This window comes from Marmota marmota, unplaced genomic scaffold (assembly GCF_001458135.2).
Source record: "Marmota marmota marmota unplaced genomic scaffold, marMar, whole genome shotgun sequence".
In the NCBI taxonomy this organism is placed as follows: domain Eukaryota; kingdom Metazoa; phylum Chordata; class Mammalia; order Rodentia; family Sciuridae; genus Marmota; species Marmota marmota.
The window spans coordinates 7,561,117-7,578,925 of NW_026000272.1; the positions used below are offsets into that span (position 1 = coordinate 7,561,117).

The 17,809-nt window shown below is 34.4% G+C and overlaps 1 non-coding gene across 1 annotated transcript; it reads left to right on the top strand.

The window, feature by feature from the left end:
• Positions 1 to 14,272: 14,272 nt before the first annotated feature.
• LOC125614367 lies at positions 14,273 to 14,379 on the top strand. Its single transcript, XR_007344977.1, has one exon. It is a non-coding gene; the product is annotated as a U6 spliceosomal RNA (small nuclear RNA).
• The last annotated feature ends 3,430 nt before the right edge of the window (positions 14,380 to 17,809 follow it).

The window sequence follows — 17,809 nt, forward strand, 5'->3', positions numbered from 1 at the left end:
CCAAACTTTCATGTGTCTCCAGAAGTCTCATTATCTCATAAAGATTGAGGAAGAATCTCCTCAAGCTTCCAAAAAGAGAAGTGAAACATGAACATTTTAGTATACACTGAGTGCCTGCCCTTAAGTGAAACTATTTAATCAGAGTTTTATCTGAGTCTCCTCCAGGGTTCCAGTCTCAACAATGGAGAAGCAAACAAAAACTTTTTTCAGAAGGTCCCATAGCAGAGACTCATGGACATTAAAATAACTGAGAATTAATTATAACATTAGAGAACATCTGTCCTCAACAGTGCCTAATTAAAACATCAAAATGGCCCCAGTATATTAATAGTACATTACAATAAAGAAAGATACAGGACACAAACTCTAGTTCTGAATTTTTAAGGAAAACCCAAAGAGAACAATACAAACAAATGGGAATCAAACCTCATGACTCTTATAAACTCCAGCAAACAATACAGACCAACTTCTTGCCAGATTGTCATAAAACATTGTTGTAGTAAAGGCATATTTACCTATGTTCCTTACACCTGATGCATTAAGTCTGACATTCAGGCTAAATGGCAATAAAAAGCAGTCCAAATAGACAAAGTAAACATCTAAACAATTTTTTTTTAAAAAAATAGATGATGGAGTTATCAAACTGTTTATTTAAGATAATTACATTTAATATGATAAAGATGCCAAAAAAGAAAAAATTAGACAACATGCAAGGAAACATTGGTAATATAAACAGAGAGATTGAAACTCTTAGGAAAAATTTGAAGATGTTTAATATAAAAAAATCATTGGAACACAAATAAAGAATACCTTTGAATGGCTCATCAGTATACATGGCTGAAGAAGAGATCAACAGATGAAAAAACAAACCAAACTTGAAGATAATAAAAACTTCTCAAATGGAAAATAAAAAATTGAATAATATAAACCCACATACCTACAGCCAACCAATTCAAAACAAAGGTACTAAAAAAATCATTGTAAATAGTACTGCCTCTTCAATAAATGATGTTGGGAAAACTGGAAATTTCTGTGCTAAAGATTAAAATGTGGCATCTGTTTAAGTCAGATTTCTCATTGATGTGACCAAAAGACCTTACAAGAACAATTAGAAAAGGAAAAGTTTATTGGTGTACTCGCAGCTTCAGAGGTCTTAGTCCATAGACTTCCAGCTCCATTCATTGAGGCTAGGCAGAACATCATAGTGAAAGAGTGTGGAGGAAGAACACAGCTTTTGACATGGTTACCATGAAGCAGAGAGAGAGAGAAACTCCATTTTCCAGATACAAAATAGATAGTCCGAAGGCACCCCGCCCCCAGAAACCCACCTCCTCCAACCATGCCCTATTCACCTTCAGTCATGACTCAGTTAATCCTATCAAGGAGTTAATTCACTGAGTGGGTTAAGGCTCTAATAACCCAATAATTTCACATCTAAACATTCTTGCATTGCTTTGCATGTGAGCTTTAGGGGAATACCTCACATCCAAACCATAACAGCCTCTCCCTCTAATTATGTACCAAAAATTGACCAAATTATCTTGTATACATGTATGAATATGCTAAAATGAGTTCCACTAAGTATAATTATAGCATACCAATAAAAATAAAATAAAAGCTGAAAATAAACCCAAAAGGTATCAAAGATCTAAGCATAAGATCTACTACAAGAGAACATAAGTAACACATTTTATGTCATTTGAATAACCAATAATTATTAGGATATGAGCCCAAAAGTAGAGGCAAATAAGCAAAAATTGACAAATGAGGTTAAATTAATTAAGAAGCTTGTGAATAACAAAGAGAGAACCTAGAGAATGGGAGAAAATATTTGAAAATTACTCATCTAACAAAGAAGTATTATTCAGAACATATAAGCAACTCAAAACTTGACCCTAATTCCATCAGTATGCACTATATGCATATGTTGAAATATGCTCTATCCTATACTTAGGTGCAGTTATTATAATAATTCAAAATTAAAAAGGAAATGGAGTAAATTAGAACTGTGGAATAATTACAAAAAAAGTGTAAGTTATTTGTGATAGGAAAAACAGAAAGAGAAGGAGAGAAAATATCAGAAAAATATTTGAAATTATAATGACTAAGAATTTTCCAAATTTAAGAAAGACACAAAATCACATGCCCAAGAAGCTTTGAGAACATCAAGGTGGGTAAATATTAACAAATACAAACCTAGACATACCTATATAGTTTCAAAAAAAATATAAAGAGAAAAATCTTGAGAGAAGTTCTTGGGGAAGAGGAAGACACGACCACTTATCGAAAGAGGAACAAGGACAAGAATTGATCAAACTTTTCCACACAAACTATGCAAACAAGAGTGAAGTGAACTTTTTTAAGTATTAAAAGGAAAACCACAACTCATAATTCCGTATTATTAACTTTCAAAATTGAAGGACAAATAATTTGATCAATTAATCAAGATAGTAAAAGTGAATTTTAAAATACACAAAAGTATTTATACAATTTGAAGAAATAGGCAAGTATACAATCATAACTGAAAATATCAACAAACTTCTCTCAATAATATGTGGAATGAACAAACAAATTTATGAAAGAAAAAGAATACTGTAAGAACATTATTTAATCATATTTACCCAATTAACAGTTTAGAACACTACCTGTTTTTGTTAAGCTTTTTTGTTGTTGTGACAAAAACACCTAATAAGAACAACTTAGAGAAGGAAAAGTATATTTGGAGCTCACAGATTCAGAGGTCTCAGTCACAAGAGAGCTTTCCTCTCCATGACAAAATATAAATCCTAAAGGCACATCCCCAATGACCCACCTTTTCCAGCCACACCCTACCTGCCTATAGTTACCACTAAGTTAATCCCTGTCACTGGATTAATGAACTCATTATTTTAAGTTTCTCATAGCCCAATCACTTTAACCTTTCTTTCATTGATTCACACATAAGCTTTGGGGGGACATCATATATCTGAACCATTCCATTCCATTCCTGGACCTCAAAAACTCATTTCCATTTCACATTGAAAAATTCATTTAGTTTATTTCAAGAGTCCCCATAGTGTCAACAATTTCCGGATTGCCCAAAAGTCCAAGTCTGAAGTCTCTTCTGGGACTCAAGGCAAACTCTCAGTGTGAGACCCTGTAAAAATCAAAACCAAGTTACATATATCCAATATATAATGACACAGTGTAAATATTTCTAGGCAGAGAAATAGGGGCATAGAAAGATGGGATGTGACCAAAGAAAGACTGAAATCCAGATAGCCAAACCAGTCCTGTAGTCTATTCTGGCATTGGGAGCATATGACATCATAATCTTTTCTTTAAAGGGTTTGTGTAGCCCCACCCCTATGGCTTTGTTGGTTTCAGCCCACCTGGTCTCTCTGTTGGCTTACTTCTGCTCAATTCCTGTAGCTTACCTTGGCAGATGTTCTACAGTACTGGCCTCTCTTAAGCTTGAGGGTCTCCACTGAAGCTTCATCTTCTTTCTCATATCTCCACTCATCAAACCTCTCGGGAGCAGCCTTCAAGGAGTCTGACTCTGCTGAACTTTGCCTAGCCTTCTAAGCCTTCCTTTGAAATCTCAGTGAAAGCCTCCGTGATCCCATAACTACAGTATACTGCATTTCTACAGTACCAGCAGCACGTGATTGACACCAAGGTCTGCCCCCATCTTGAGCAGTAATCAAGCCTTCAAGAACCCTGAATTCTGCAGCCTCTGAGTGCAAGGTGGAGCAAGTTCTTGCCTCCCCCATGCAAGTTGGGTGCCCCCAAGGGCTCTTTTTAAAGGAAGTGTTTTCTTTTTCACCCTTGAGCCTGAGATGGGTGTGTTCTTGCCAAATCCTGAGATACTGTGAAGCCATCTTTCCTGTTTTTTCTGGGTAAAGTAATTCACAACATCTCTTTAGTGGCTGTATTCTTTGTAATTACCACAACTTTCTTAATCCTACTTTTGCTTACAGTTTTATGGTCAAACTACAAGTTTTCCAATCTTTCTGCTTTGCTATCTGCTGCTGATTATCACAATAAACTTGGCTAAAAGCTGCCAGCAATATCCATGCCACCACCTGAGGTTGTATTGCCTTGAAATTTCTTACACCTGATTAACCAGTCCACTACTTTCAAGTTCAGTCTCACAGAAAGTCTTAGGATATGGGTAATATCCAGACAACTTCTTAGCCAGAACATAATATGAATGCCCTCTAGTCCAATTTTGATATAATCATCCATGCATGGAACATAATCTTGCTTCATTTCAGTCCCCAGTTTTTGTTCTGTCCCTCCTGTCCTCCCTCCCCCTGCTTTTGACTTTTTTATTTTTCCTCTGAAGCCTCATGGGCCATATCGTTATTGTCCACAGACCCTATTAATATTCTGGTCTTCTGAGACTAGAATTACATAGTAAGCTCTGCTTATAACAATCTAAAGAATTTGTTGCTGTTGTTGTCTTTAGCTTTTATCTCTAAACTTTACAAATTTTCTTCTACAAACTCCAAAAAGCTCCCAAAGCTACTGAACCAATGGTCAGGTTAGTAACAGAAACAACCCCACTTCTTGGTACCAATTTCTGTTTTAATCAGTTTTATTTCATTTTGTTTTGTTTTACTGTTGTGGAAAAAAGCTGTAACAAGAACAATTAGAAGAAGAAAAAATTGGGGGGGGAGGGGGTATCATAGTTTCAGAGGGCTCAGTCCACAGATGGCTGACTCCATTCTTCAGGGTACAAGGTGAGGCTGAACATCTTGGTGGAAGAGTGTGGCAGAAAATAGCACCCGAGGACATGGAATTAAGGAGGGAGAGAGAGAGAGAGAGAGAGAGAGAGAGAGAGTGTTCTCCTCACCACAACAAAGTATAAACCCCAAAGGGACACTCCCAATGACCCCTTCCTCCAGCCATAACTCACCTGCCTACAGTTAACACCTAGTCAGACCATTCAGAGTGGGATGGACTGATTAGGTTACAGCTTGCCTAATTCAAAGATTTTTATGTCTGAATATTCCTTCATTAATAGGAACTTTTGGGGGACATCTCACATCCAAACCATAACATGATCCAACAATAGAAGATCACACATTCTTTTCAAGAACACTGAAAAGTTCTTACTGAGATATACTATGTTTGGGGCCATAAAACAGATGTCAGTAAATTTTAAATTATTGAAAGCACAAAAAGTGTATACCTTAGCTATAATTAAATTATAAATTAATAACAGAATAAATACCAAGAAATCACTCCATGTTGGGAGATTTAAAATACTTCTATATAATTAATATATCAAAAAAGGAACCAAAAGATACAATAGAGAATATTTTGGACTGAATGAAAAAAAAATACAACATACCAATATGTAACAGAAACTTTACAGCACTAAACAAAGCTATTAAGAACAAAAGTTTTAATTTAGTGACATCAGCTTCCTCAATAAGGAATTAATCTTGAAGACTAAAGTGCACTCAAACTAAGCAGGAAGAAAAAGATAAATATGAGATAAAAATTGTTCAGTCTGGAGTGAGTATATATAAATTTTACTCCTCTGGTCACTTTCCTGCCAGATTGAACTTTAGAAAAATAAAAAAGTCAAAAGCAGGGGGAGGGAGGACAGGAGGGACAGAACAAAAACTGGGAACTGAAATGAAGCAAGATTATGTTCCATGCATGGATGATTATATCAAAATGAACCCTAATATAATGCATAACTATAATGCACTAATAAAAACATTTTGAAATAGAAAATATTAAAAATACAGGGTTTTCCTATGTAAATAAAATGGATTCTCTTATTTTAAACAATCTGCCAGATTCTCATAATCTTTTTCCATGTTTGATTTATATTCAATCTATGATTTTATTTTACAGGTTTTTGTTTGTGCTGTTTCCAAGGGTTTTTAGTTATATACTTTTTTGAAAAATAAGAAATTTACTTAATTATTCTATTATATTTTCTATTTTTCTCACTCATACTATTCTTGTCATATAGGGAGTTTTTGTTTGTTTACTTGTTTATCCCTAGATATATTCCTTTTGGAGCTCTCTGAAGTATCTGTTTGATTCAAACTAGACCAATATTCCTTAAGCCTACTATTGATTACCACACTCAAATACAGGTGCACATACACATATACACATAGAGTTCTTTCTTGTTTGGTTTTAATTTCCAGTGTTGCATTGTAGTTTGAAAGTAAGTTCTATGAATTTAGACATTTTGGAATTATGAAGGTATTTTTTAGTTCAAAAACATGATTAATTTCTAAAAGTCCCTTAAGAATAGGGGAAAATGAACAGTTTTTGATCGTGGTGTAAGTGCAGTATCCCTATTAAATCTCTCTTGTTTATGCTTATCTAAATATTTTATATAATTATTGATCATTCCCTATTTGTTTTTTTGTTAATGTCTTCCAATATGGTTATGATTCTTATAAAATTCTTGGTTTCCAAAGATTTTCCCTTATGGATTTTTCTCAGATAGTGTTCTGAGAATGATAATACTGCCTTATAATTTCACAACTGCTGTGCTTTCAAATCATTTTCATAATATGTATTTCAGCATTCTGTTATTTTTATCCTTTCTATATCATTTAAATTGGATTTTTCCTTATGTACAGTTCATTTAATTACAACTGTTTGTAAGATAGTAAATTCTACCCATTAACATTTATCATAATCACCAATATGTGTAGTTCTATTTCTAGCATTTTATTTTATTTTATATTGAAACAGCTTTTTCTTGAATTTTTATACTTTTTACATTTTTGCTGAATGTCATATTTTTGTATTATTTTGTTCCCTTCTAGTAATTTTAGACTGGGACTGGTATTACATAGTAATTCTATACCCTAAAAGCTAAAAAAGAAAAGAATGAATTTCAGCAACAAAATAAATACTTGAGACCCTTGACATGTTTTTTTTTTTATTTCCTAATTTCTTTTTTTAGTTCCATAGATTTGAAATTTGAGTTATGTGTTACTATTTCCTATAGTGCCAATTTATTTTCTATTGCAATAAATTATTCTTAGTATTTTCATTATAATATATATTTTATAAGCAATAATTATAAAATTTAAGTATTTTTTGCTACCATTTGTCTTTGTATATTTAATTATTCCCCAAATTGAGTTCTTTTTTTAGTTTTTATTAAGCTGAATTGCTACCTTAATAAATATATTTGTGTTTGTTCTCTAAATCCTTACATATAAAAATACCTTTCTTTATTCTTTATATATGAGGGATATATGTGAATATAAGTTTGCAAAATCAGAGTCTTTTCTTCTTGTAACATGTGTTATGGATGAGGTATGCCCCAAAAGCTCTTGTGTTAATGCAGAAATATTCATAGTTTAAACAATTAGATTATAAAACTATAGCTTCATTAGTGGATTAATCAATTTGATGGATTAATAATCAAACTATTGTACTGGGTGGTAACATTAGGCAGGTGGGGTGTGGTTGGTTATGGGGGAGGTAGTACAGAGCAGGACAAGGGGATGCCCTTTGGGATTATATCTTATTCCCCTGGTGTCTCTCCCTCTCCCTCTCCCTCTCCCTCTCCCTCTCCCTCTCCCTCTCCCTCTCCCTCTCCCTCTCCCTCTCCCTCNTTTTTTTTTTTTTTTTTTTTTTACTCTCATGTCTTCCACTATGTGCCAGAAACTGTTCCTGGTGTTTGAGATATAGTGGTTTACAAGGGAGAAAAGATGCTTGTCCTCATGCATTTTATTATAAAACCCACAGGGTAAAGACAGTGAATTTAGGGAAGCCTTTGTATCAGAAACAAAAGCTAGTCTACGAAGCAGTCACATAAAGTCACAGAGTCCTGGGATTAGAAAATAGGAATGTGCCCTCTGAAGAATGCATATGTACAAAGGAGGCCTAACCATGAGCTATAAATAGCAATCTAGTGTAGACAGACAGTACCAAGGATGTCTAGCACTAGGCAGACACAGGACTGCAGGGCTGAGTTGCCACAGATATACTTCTAGAATGACTAGGGTGAGGATGAAACAGAAACCTACTCCATGGCCCAAAATCCTATGAGGTTGTAGGAAAGGAACTAGTCAGGAACCTACAAATGAGGAGATAAACCATGGATCCAATTAGTAAATCTGAGGTATAAGAGGAGAGTTTCATTACTAGGGTGAACAGGCAGGGTCAAAGAGTTCCAATACTAGTATACAGGAAAGCATCCTGATGAGAATATAAATGTACTAAGAAAGTCAGCCTCAGAAATAAGGTAATATGATGATGCAATTTTCTGTTGCTCCAGAAGTTCAGACTTACGTAGATTTAATTAGAAAGCATTTTGTAAGTTTTGCTTCCTTTCTCAAAAATATATGTGATTACAGTTCATGTACAAAGGATTCCCACGTGCACTTAGTTTGAGCCTCCTCAAAGGGGAATGTTATCCTCCATAATGAGAAACATAGAGTGAAGAAAACAGGATTGCTCTTAGAGTGTGAGACTCTGAGACAAAATTAAATAAAAAATCAGAACACATTGAATCACAGAAGAAATTTTAAGTGAATAAATTTAAAGTGAATCTGGCTCCCAGATCCCTAGATTTGACTAAAAATATTAACACATATACAAACAAAATGGTTTCCCCAAAAAAAGTATGGAAAACAGACAACCTCTGATTCTGAATCTGAAGACCACACACTGATTTGGGGTAAATTAGTTATTTCTCTCACTGAGGCTTGTCTTGGCAACACTGAAATATCAGATGGTGCTTTCTATAAAAATACAACACACACACACACACACACACACACACACACACACACACAATTCCTGGCACAGATACAATTTATCAACAATGTATCACAAAGGTTAGTTTTAAACTTTCCCATTGGACTGTTATTTGCCAAGGCTGACATCTATAACTTTCTTAACTTTGTGATGTTAGATACTCAGAATAAGAGTATTGGGACTTTAGAGATAAAATGAGTTAAGTGAAGATATAATTAAACACCCTTTAGAATCATTGTCTGAGGTTTGCAGTTCATAGTTGTCCTTTAATTAAACTCTGCTTGCTCCATTTGGCTATTTAAATTACACAGAATATGATGTTCTGTCAAATGCTCTTAAGGATAATGTAGAAATTTCCTACCTAATTTGCATCTTTCATTCAAGATTTCTGTTCTGCTAACACAATGGGGATGCCAGAGAAAGGGATTCTTTTCTTGTGACATTCTTAGCAATGTGAAGGGTGAAATGCATGCAAGTCATGAACAGAAAATAAATTGTAAGGAATGTTACTGTGAAGACACACAGCACCCTTATTTCTTGTAACCCATAATATTTTAGAAACCTAGAGTTTGCTTAAAAAGATTTGAGTGCTTTCTAAACCTGAAACCCCTCATACAAAGACAGCTCTCATTGCTGTTCAGGAGGGTACATGTGAAATCATCAGAAGAGGGGTGTTACTAGTCAGTTGTGAGAGACAACAGGCACTTAGCTTACCTCCAAGGGTCCTTGGTACACTTCAGGGCCCCAAACACATGACCTAGCAAACTAGAAGATGGTTAAGTGGGAAGAGGTGAAATCCAGGCCATGCAAATATGGTAATTAAGGAAGCGAAATGAGATCTTGCACTGACAAGCACTGAAGAAGCCAAAGCCTCCCTGCTGAAGTGAGATGTGTGTTCAATTTGAGGAAAAAATAACTTTAACTTCAGCTCAAGGTTTTATGAAGCCTCTCTTTACTCACAAATGCCAATATGTTTTTATAATATTAACCATTTTCCATTTTATTTCCCCTTTCTATTTCTTCTCTTCTCTTCCTCATCTGTGGCATTTTCCTTTCTACAACTTTATTGTTTCTCCTCTTCTCTGAGTCAGCTTTGACACTGACCTGAAGCACCAAACAATTTAGCCAAATTGGGAGTAGTCCAATAAAAGTAGTCCCTGACCTCAGAAATTCAGAATGACCGTCAGTACACATATTGTGTATGACTAAACATGTTATGAGAAAACATTGAAGATGTGTTCCCTGAGTCTTCTAGAAAAACTTGACTACTCCATGCCCAGAGCCATGCCTCTTCATACAAACACAGGTTCTTTATCAGATAAGAACCAAGCATTCCTAATTTCTGAAATAGTGTCATTACTAGTGCCAAGATGTCAATGGATAATCTGGTGAAACAGCCTGAGATTCCTGAATCTGCTGAGTTCTCCTGTTCTTATTTCAAACATTAGTTCCCCAGGGATAACCTTGGACAATTTTTTTCTCTGGACCTCAATTTTCTTATGTAAATTAAGGGAATTGTCAGGGAAAGAAAGTAATTTTCAATTCCCTTGGCAATTACCACTAATTGGAAGTGGTTTTTCAAGTCACTGTGTTCAGAAAGATTCTAAATATACTGGTTCATTCTGGTTCAATGTTGTCACTGGACTTGGTCATAATGGCACTGTATCATAATAGCTAAGAGCAGTGATTAAGAACACTGGATATGGAGTCAACTCTTGCACTTACCGATTACATACCATTAGCATATTACTTAATATCTCTAAGCCTCAATTCCTTTACCTGTAAAAGAAGAATAATGCCTACCTTATAGAATTGCTATAAGAAATGGATTAGATAATTCATATAACATTAATAGTAGATTAGCTTTATAGTGTAAACACATAATATGTATGGTAAATTATCTTCATGGTTGTCAGCTCACTTTTAAGCCTACAGAAATAAATAGCAAAATATTTGCCATAGGCAGGGGATCAGAGAGTGATACTTTACCAGTACCATACCTAGACTGGTTATTTTCTAAGGTGCTCTACAACTCTTGAGTTATGTTTTAGTAGATACCAAAACAATATAGATTATGTGATCCAGAAAGCTAGATGAAATTTATGGTAAAAGTAAGTGAAACATTGACAGCTTCCCTTAGTTGGCTGTATCAATTCAGTTTGTTATCCAACAAGAAAAAGTTTCAACCAGGAGAGGAAAAACAGGGAATTACATTAAACTAGTGTATTTGTAATCAATTTATTATATTGTCTTTCTTGTCTAATAAATCTAGTATTTTTGAAGTTTTAGTGAAGTTATTAATTCCACTCAAACAATTCCAACTCTTCTATAGATTATCATAGTCACTTGAGATATAAATTCATATAAATGTGGTATTTGGACCTACACAGCACAGAATCTGAACACACATTCTAGTGTAGTTATTGAGTTTTTCTGCTTGACTTCATATATTTAACAAATTGGTCATTTATTCTCTATGGTATAACAGCAATGACCTGTAGCCAGTTCACCTCTCTAAGGTGGGTACATGGACAATTGTACTCCCAAGTTACCATGGAGTAAGGTGGGGCAATTTGATCAAATTTGTTCAATTAAACATGAGTGGAAACAATTTATATCACTTCTCCTCTAAGGTAATTAAGATTAGAAAAAATATCTGTTTTGTTTTTCATTCCCTGACATTGATTGGTATTCTGAAATCCCCCAGTTGAAATAGTGGCATTGCAAGATGGCAGAACATCCAGTGAACTGTGAACCTCCCCAAAATCCCCCATCTCATTGACTTTGTATCAGGCATGTAGAATGAGCAAATTATAACCCATGGTTGTGTTAAATGATGGAGATTTTTTTATATTGTTACTGAAGCTTAGTGCAGAATACACTTACCATTTTTTTTTGTAATGGTCTCCAACTGTAAGAGATTGTTCTCCCCTATGCATATTAGCTTTCTTCTCTCTCACTTTTTTTTTTTTTTGGTACTGAACCCAGGGGCACTTAACCAATGAGCCACATCCCCAGTCCTTTTTGTATTTTATTTAGAGACAGGGTGTAGTTATGTTGCTTAGGTCCTCGCTAAGTTGCTGAGGCTGACTTTGAACTCACAATCCTCAGCCTCCTGAATTGCTGGGATTACAGGTGTGCACCATCGTGCCCAGCCAACCTTTCTTTTTTCTAAGGTGAGAATGCCTCCCTTAAACCAAGGCCCACAACTCTTAGAGATGGCACACAACTAAGTAAAGGGAGTACAGGGGAGAACCTTTGCCTTACAACCATACCTCTGGCTCTTAGAAAAAGTGTGTTTTTCTATGGCTCTCTCCCAATATGTGATGGCATGTGCACTCAGATCTATTGTACTCCTTTTTACACTTGGGGAACCTGCACCTCCCTTGAGAAGCAGAAACTCAACCCTTCAGACCAAGGCACTTGACACCCTGAAACGCTCTACCTGGATAGGATGCAAGAGAAGGAGAATGCTCAGCTGGGTAGCATTTCCTGGGGTCCCCAGTGCTTACACCAGGGATCAGGGTCAATTTTTCCTTTGGTAACAGGGACTGAACCCATGGGTGCTTAGCCAATGTGCCACATCCCCAACCCTCTTTTGTCTTTCATCTAGACACAAGGTCTCACTGAGTTGCTTACAGCCTCGCCAAGTTGCAAGGCTGGCTTTGAAATCCCAATCTTCCTCCCTCAGCCTCCTAAACTGCTGGGATTACAAGCATATGCCACTGCTCCCAGCATTCTTTTCTTTTAACCAAATATTTTGGATAGAATAACATTAAAATATTATTTATTAAAGATAAGACATAGACATAGACCAAGAAAATTTTAGTAAGATAACCAATTTTTTTCTACATGCTATAGATGTTTTATATGCAGAAATGCTTTTACATAATTTTGCAGCTTGTCTGCTAATACTAGTAAATTGTATGAATTACTTTCAGCATATTTAATACTCAAATGGGCACATTTTGTTTTATGATACATAAAGCCAATTCTTCAAACACTTTCCAAAGAAAACGTGCTATTTTACTCACTTTTAGAGTGGAGATATACCTATGTTGATAACCGAGGGGTTGATTATTAGAAGTTGACTTAGGGATATAACACAATGTCTCAAATCTATAGATCATAACCAAATCCAAATTTATTTAGCATATTACTATGCATAATATCCATATTACATAGTGTGCATCATATTACTATGCATTTCAATAAACTGTAATTCAGTCCCCAGTATTCATAAAGTAGTACAAGTATTCATTCATAATTAGAATATTTCTGAGTACTCAGAACCTTCAATCACACTTTTGCAAAACAGGGACATAAATGTGTGAATAATTTGCACATGCTGAATAAATTTAGAAATATATGGGTTTTCTATATGCTGAGAAGTGAAATGATAAAATTTTTAAATGTTTACATTTACCTTGATTTTGCATATGCTTAGAATTTCAATATATAAAATTTTGTTGTTTTCTTTTATATTTATTTATTTCAGACATCAGGTGAAAATATACTGACATAAAATCATCCTTCAGATGGATATTGAAGCATTCAATAATACTCTTATGTATTTTGCTTCTCAGTACCACCACATGATTGATTATTCAGAGACATCTGTGTAATTGGTAACATCCTAAACTTTCATATTCAACTCATGAACCTTACAATGAATATAGTTGTGTATACGTGACAAGAAGCTAGAAAACAATTCTAAGGCAAGCTTCTACCTTTATTAAAACTGTTTTTGCTTTATATCAAAGAAAATTATTTGTTAACAGGTTTACAGTTTGCCTGGTACCTGCCCCCTCATAAAATGTGTTATCAGCCCTGAATCCAATAATTTCCAAACTTCACATGGCTCTCCATTAACAACTTGTGAAATATCCAAGCACCTCATCACACCATTCAAATTCTTCTCAGGCTGTATGGTTGACTATCCCTCCAGGCTCAACTACTATTCTGTCCCAGTTGAACATCCCTTGGGAAGTTTATCAAAGAGTAATACACAACCTTATTCTATAAAATTCAGCTTAGATGTCAGCTCCTAAGAGAAGCTTTATATGAATTCCCTTTTTCTCTTCTGTGTTCCAGTTCCTAAAAGCAATCCTGGATTTGATTGTATGAGGCAGTGAGTAGTGAGTGGGATTGGGCCTTACTTACCATTTGGTAGCTATAGCTTGAAACCCCACAGCCAATAGTATGCTCCTGCCAGATCATACCAACTGCTGAGAACTAATTTTGTGCATTTCTTCCCAACTCTAAATACAGTGATAGCACTTTGATGGTTACCTTGATGGTTTAAAATCAGCCATAGTGGCAGAAAATGTTACACAAATCGGTAAAGGGTACAAATATTTTTTTTCAAAGAGGTAGTTTTGTCCATTTACTATCACACCATTACAGAATGTTTGTCTGCCTTGGAAAAGTGGCCAATTGTGAAAAAAATACCATTAATTCAAGCAAATGAGTCCACTGAAATACATTAAGATTTGAAAAAAAAAACAACTCTTTTCTTCATTAAAATATGATGCTTGTGCTTGTTTTGGCAGCACATATACTAAAATTGGAACAATATAGAGAAGATTAGCATGGTCCCCACACAAGGATGAGATGCAAATTCATGAAAAAGGAAATATGTTGCTTTCCCTTCCACAATTTCATGAATGTTTTTAGGAGGATGTAAAGTTTTTGTCAGTAATAATTGCCTAAAAATTTGAGTAACTGATGACGCTATGCATACCAACTATGGTAATTTTGTCAATTTAGTCATCCTAGTAACTGTATCAAAATAGTTGTATAGAAATTCCATAAATGTTAGCATGCATTTTGGTGAGGAAAAGTTTTTAAAACAAGTGGGAAAGTGCATTCATTTAATCTTACCAAGACTCAATCAGTCTATATATAGCCAGCTATTTTTTTAAATGTGCTCCACAGAAATGTTTCAGTCCAATAGGTCTACCCAATAGCCATTTGTACAGATCTTGAAATGCCCATATTTTTGGTTGTGCTATATGAAAATAACAGACAAGGACTGCTTTTATCAAGACTTTTGGTGGAAATAGTTATCTATCACTTTACATGGTATGCAAATCATATCAGAAGACAATTCAAGTAAAATACATGATTGCAAACTATTATATACTTAAGAAACTCAAATGCTATTTTCTATAATTTGCTATGATAGTTCCCAAATACCAATAGTTCTGACCAGTAAAAAAGACTCACCTAGGCAGCTGGTTTAGTTATATATTCCTATTTCCTGTAATAAGAGGGTCAATACTAAGACATAGGAGGTTTTTATCTTTAATTAGTCCCCCATATATCCAGTACATTGATTGAATGCATGAATGTAGTTTTAGATACTAACATCCTCCTTCACAAACATTTTTGTTTCAGTTTCCAAGTTTTCCTTCCTTTTATTCTAAAATATATACTCTCAGTTTTGAGTAATTGCCATGAAGAGAAGCCAGAATCCATCAGTAATATCAACAAGTAGCAAAAAAATGTTTTCAATAGAGAACACAAATATTGTGCTTACACATTAAAAATGAGTGGGAAAATTGAAGCAATTATCTCAATAATTTAGCTTCCCTTCCACTTGAAATATTCTCTCTGATGACCTGTTCACATAATTGAGGGACAGGTACTCTAATCATTGACTTTTCTAGATAATGTTCTCAATTTTTGTTTTCAATATATACAGTTATTCTTCAATTGAATAAAAAAGTCAGAGACGTTGGCTTTTAGAAATTATTCTTCTATGAAATTCTTATTGCCATTAGATAGAACTATCTCTGAGTGGTTTAAAAGCTAGTCACAAACAGGAATTTATTAGCAGAATGGCAATTTAGTGTCTCAGAAAATATGTGTGTATCTAAACAAAAATAAACTGGCTCTGTTAATTGATATACTAATTTTCATATATACCATTACTTTTTTCTGAGCAAGATTTTAAGTATCTCAGTTTTGCATTTACCCCAAGGGCTGCATACAGACTGTAAGGGCAAATGATTGACTTCATAGGAGCTATGAGCCAATACTCTGTTTTTCTTAAGAATATATCATTCTCTCAGACATATAAATTTATTCTAGAAACAGTGAGTTTTATTTAATGCATAGGAGTTTGTAACCATTCTTACTTTAATCTTTGGTTGCATATTTCTTTTGGAAAAAAACAACAAAAGTTTCTATGTTCCATAAACATGCTTTCTTATGCTACTTTGTTGTTGAATTATCATTTCATATCATGCTCCCTGCAAATATCATTAAAATACCATGTGATTTTTGTCCTAATTCATAAACATGAAAAGTTTATATGACTATTTGGAAATCCTGGGGGTTTCCTACTTTAGAAAATGAAAAATGTGAATACTTTGAAAAATAATTCTAACAATATTTCAGTAAAATGATGGCTTTGTGTATATGTGTGTGTGTTTGTATATTTGTGTCTTTGTGCTTTCAATTTTTATTTTTTTTATCTGTATTGTTGACTTTATCACCTTGGTTCTAATGTCTTGTCCAGAAACACTCATATAATTACATTTTCAAAGCATTCATAACACAACATGGCTGTAACTACAGCTCTTGCCCTTTCCTTGGAGCTGTTATGAAGATCAGTTACAGTATTTGATCCATCCTTCTTTTCTAAGTGGTGCCATTAATCCAAATTAATATGTTTTGTTAATGTGCTTTCTGCCATACATGGAAATGAATACATCTTTTATGAGCAGGGAGCATGATATGAAATGATAAGGATGAAGGTAGATTTCATTATCTTTATTTCCACAAAAACTCAATTTAAAGGTTAACATAATCAGAATATTATGAATATTTTGGGAGTTAAAATAACACATATGAATCAGACATTAATTTGTATGTATGTGGTACCAGGGATTGAACTCAGGGGCACTCAACCACTGAGCCACATCCCCAGCCCTCTCTTGTATTTTATTTAGAGACAGGGTTTCACTGAGTTGCTTAGTGCCTCACTCACTTGCTGTGGCTGTCTTTGAACTCGTGATCCTCCTGCCTCAGCCTCCTGAGCCACTGGGATTATAAGTATGTGCCAAAATGCCCAGCCAGACATTAATTTTACAAACATTAACATAGGGTGGAAAGGGTCCTGTTGCAAAACATTTTAAGTCTTGAGTTCTAATTCAGGCTCAGCTACTGTCAAGTTGTATGACCTTGGAAAAGTTGCTTTCCATCTGTGAGTGTCAGTTTTTTTTTTTGTTTTGTTTTTTTTTTTTTTTTGGTCTTGACATAGGATATTGAATTGTATATTGTCTAGTCTTGTTGAAATCTAGTGGTCTGGATGGAGGAAAGAAAAATGAATTAAAATTAAAACACTTGAATGGTTGGAAGTCATTTCAACATGATAATTTGGGGCCAGTGGAACTGGAAAAGTGAGAGAAAATATTTTAAAGTATTTTATTCAAGAATAAATTGAAAACAGTTGTTGAGCAGGACACTATAACATTAGCTATATTCTAGAATTGTAGTTGACAAAACTCTTAGAATAAAAGCAAATGTATCTGGAAAGAAGATGCATAAAAGCAAAATTAGTTGAAAAATACCTACTTTTAAGTTGATCAGAGACAAAAATAGCACTATGACCCAATTTGGATTCAGTTTACAAAAAATAATTGTAATGTGATTTGATCTAAAGTGGTTACTCCTCCTGGGCAAAGGCAAAAGTTAAAAACATGACAAAATTCAAAAAAAATAGGTCAAGAACTACCAAATGTATAGTTCTCATCCCAGACTATAAAAGTGTGAAAAATGAACCGGAATATAGATATAGATATAATTTGGAAAGGAGACTGAGCTGAGAAACATGAAGTGTAGATTTAGAATCTAGCTCATTTTGAGGTTTAAATACTCATGATGTATTTCCACTAGATAGAAATAATAGAATAGGAAGTATTCAATAAGAAGATTGCTTTCAGAAAAATAAATACTTGATGCTGTAGAATGTCTTCAATTTAACACAAATATGCTTGTTAATTTGATATGCTTTCTTTGGAGAAGGATAAATTTTTATTCAGTGAGGGAGGGGTCAGGGAAGGAG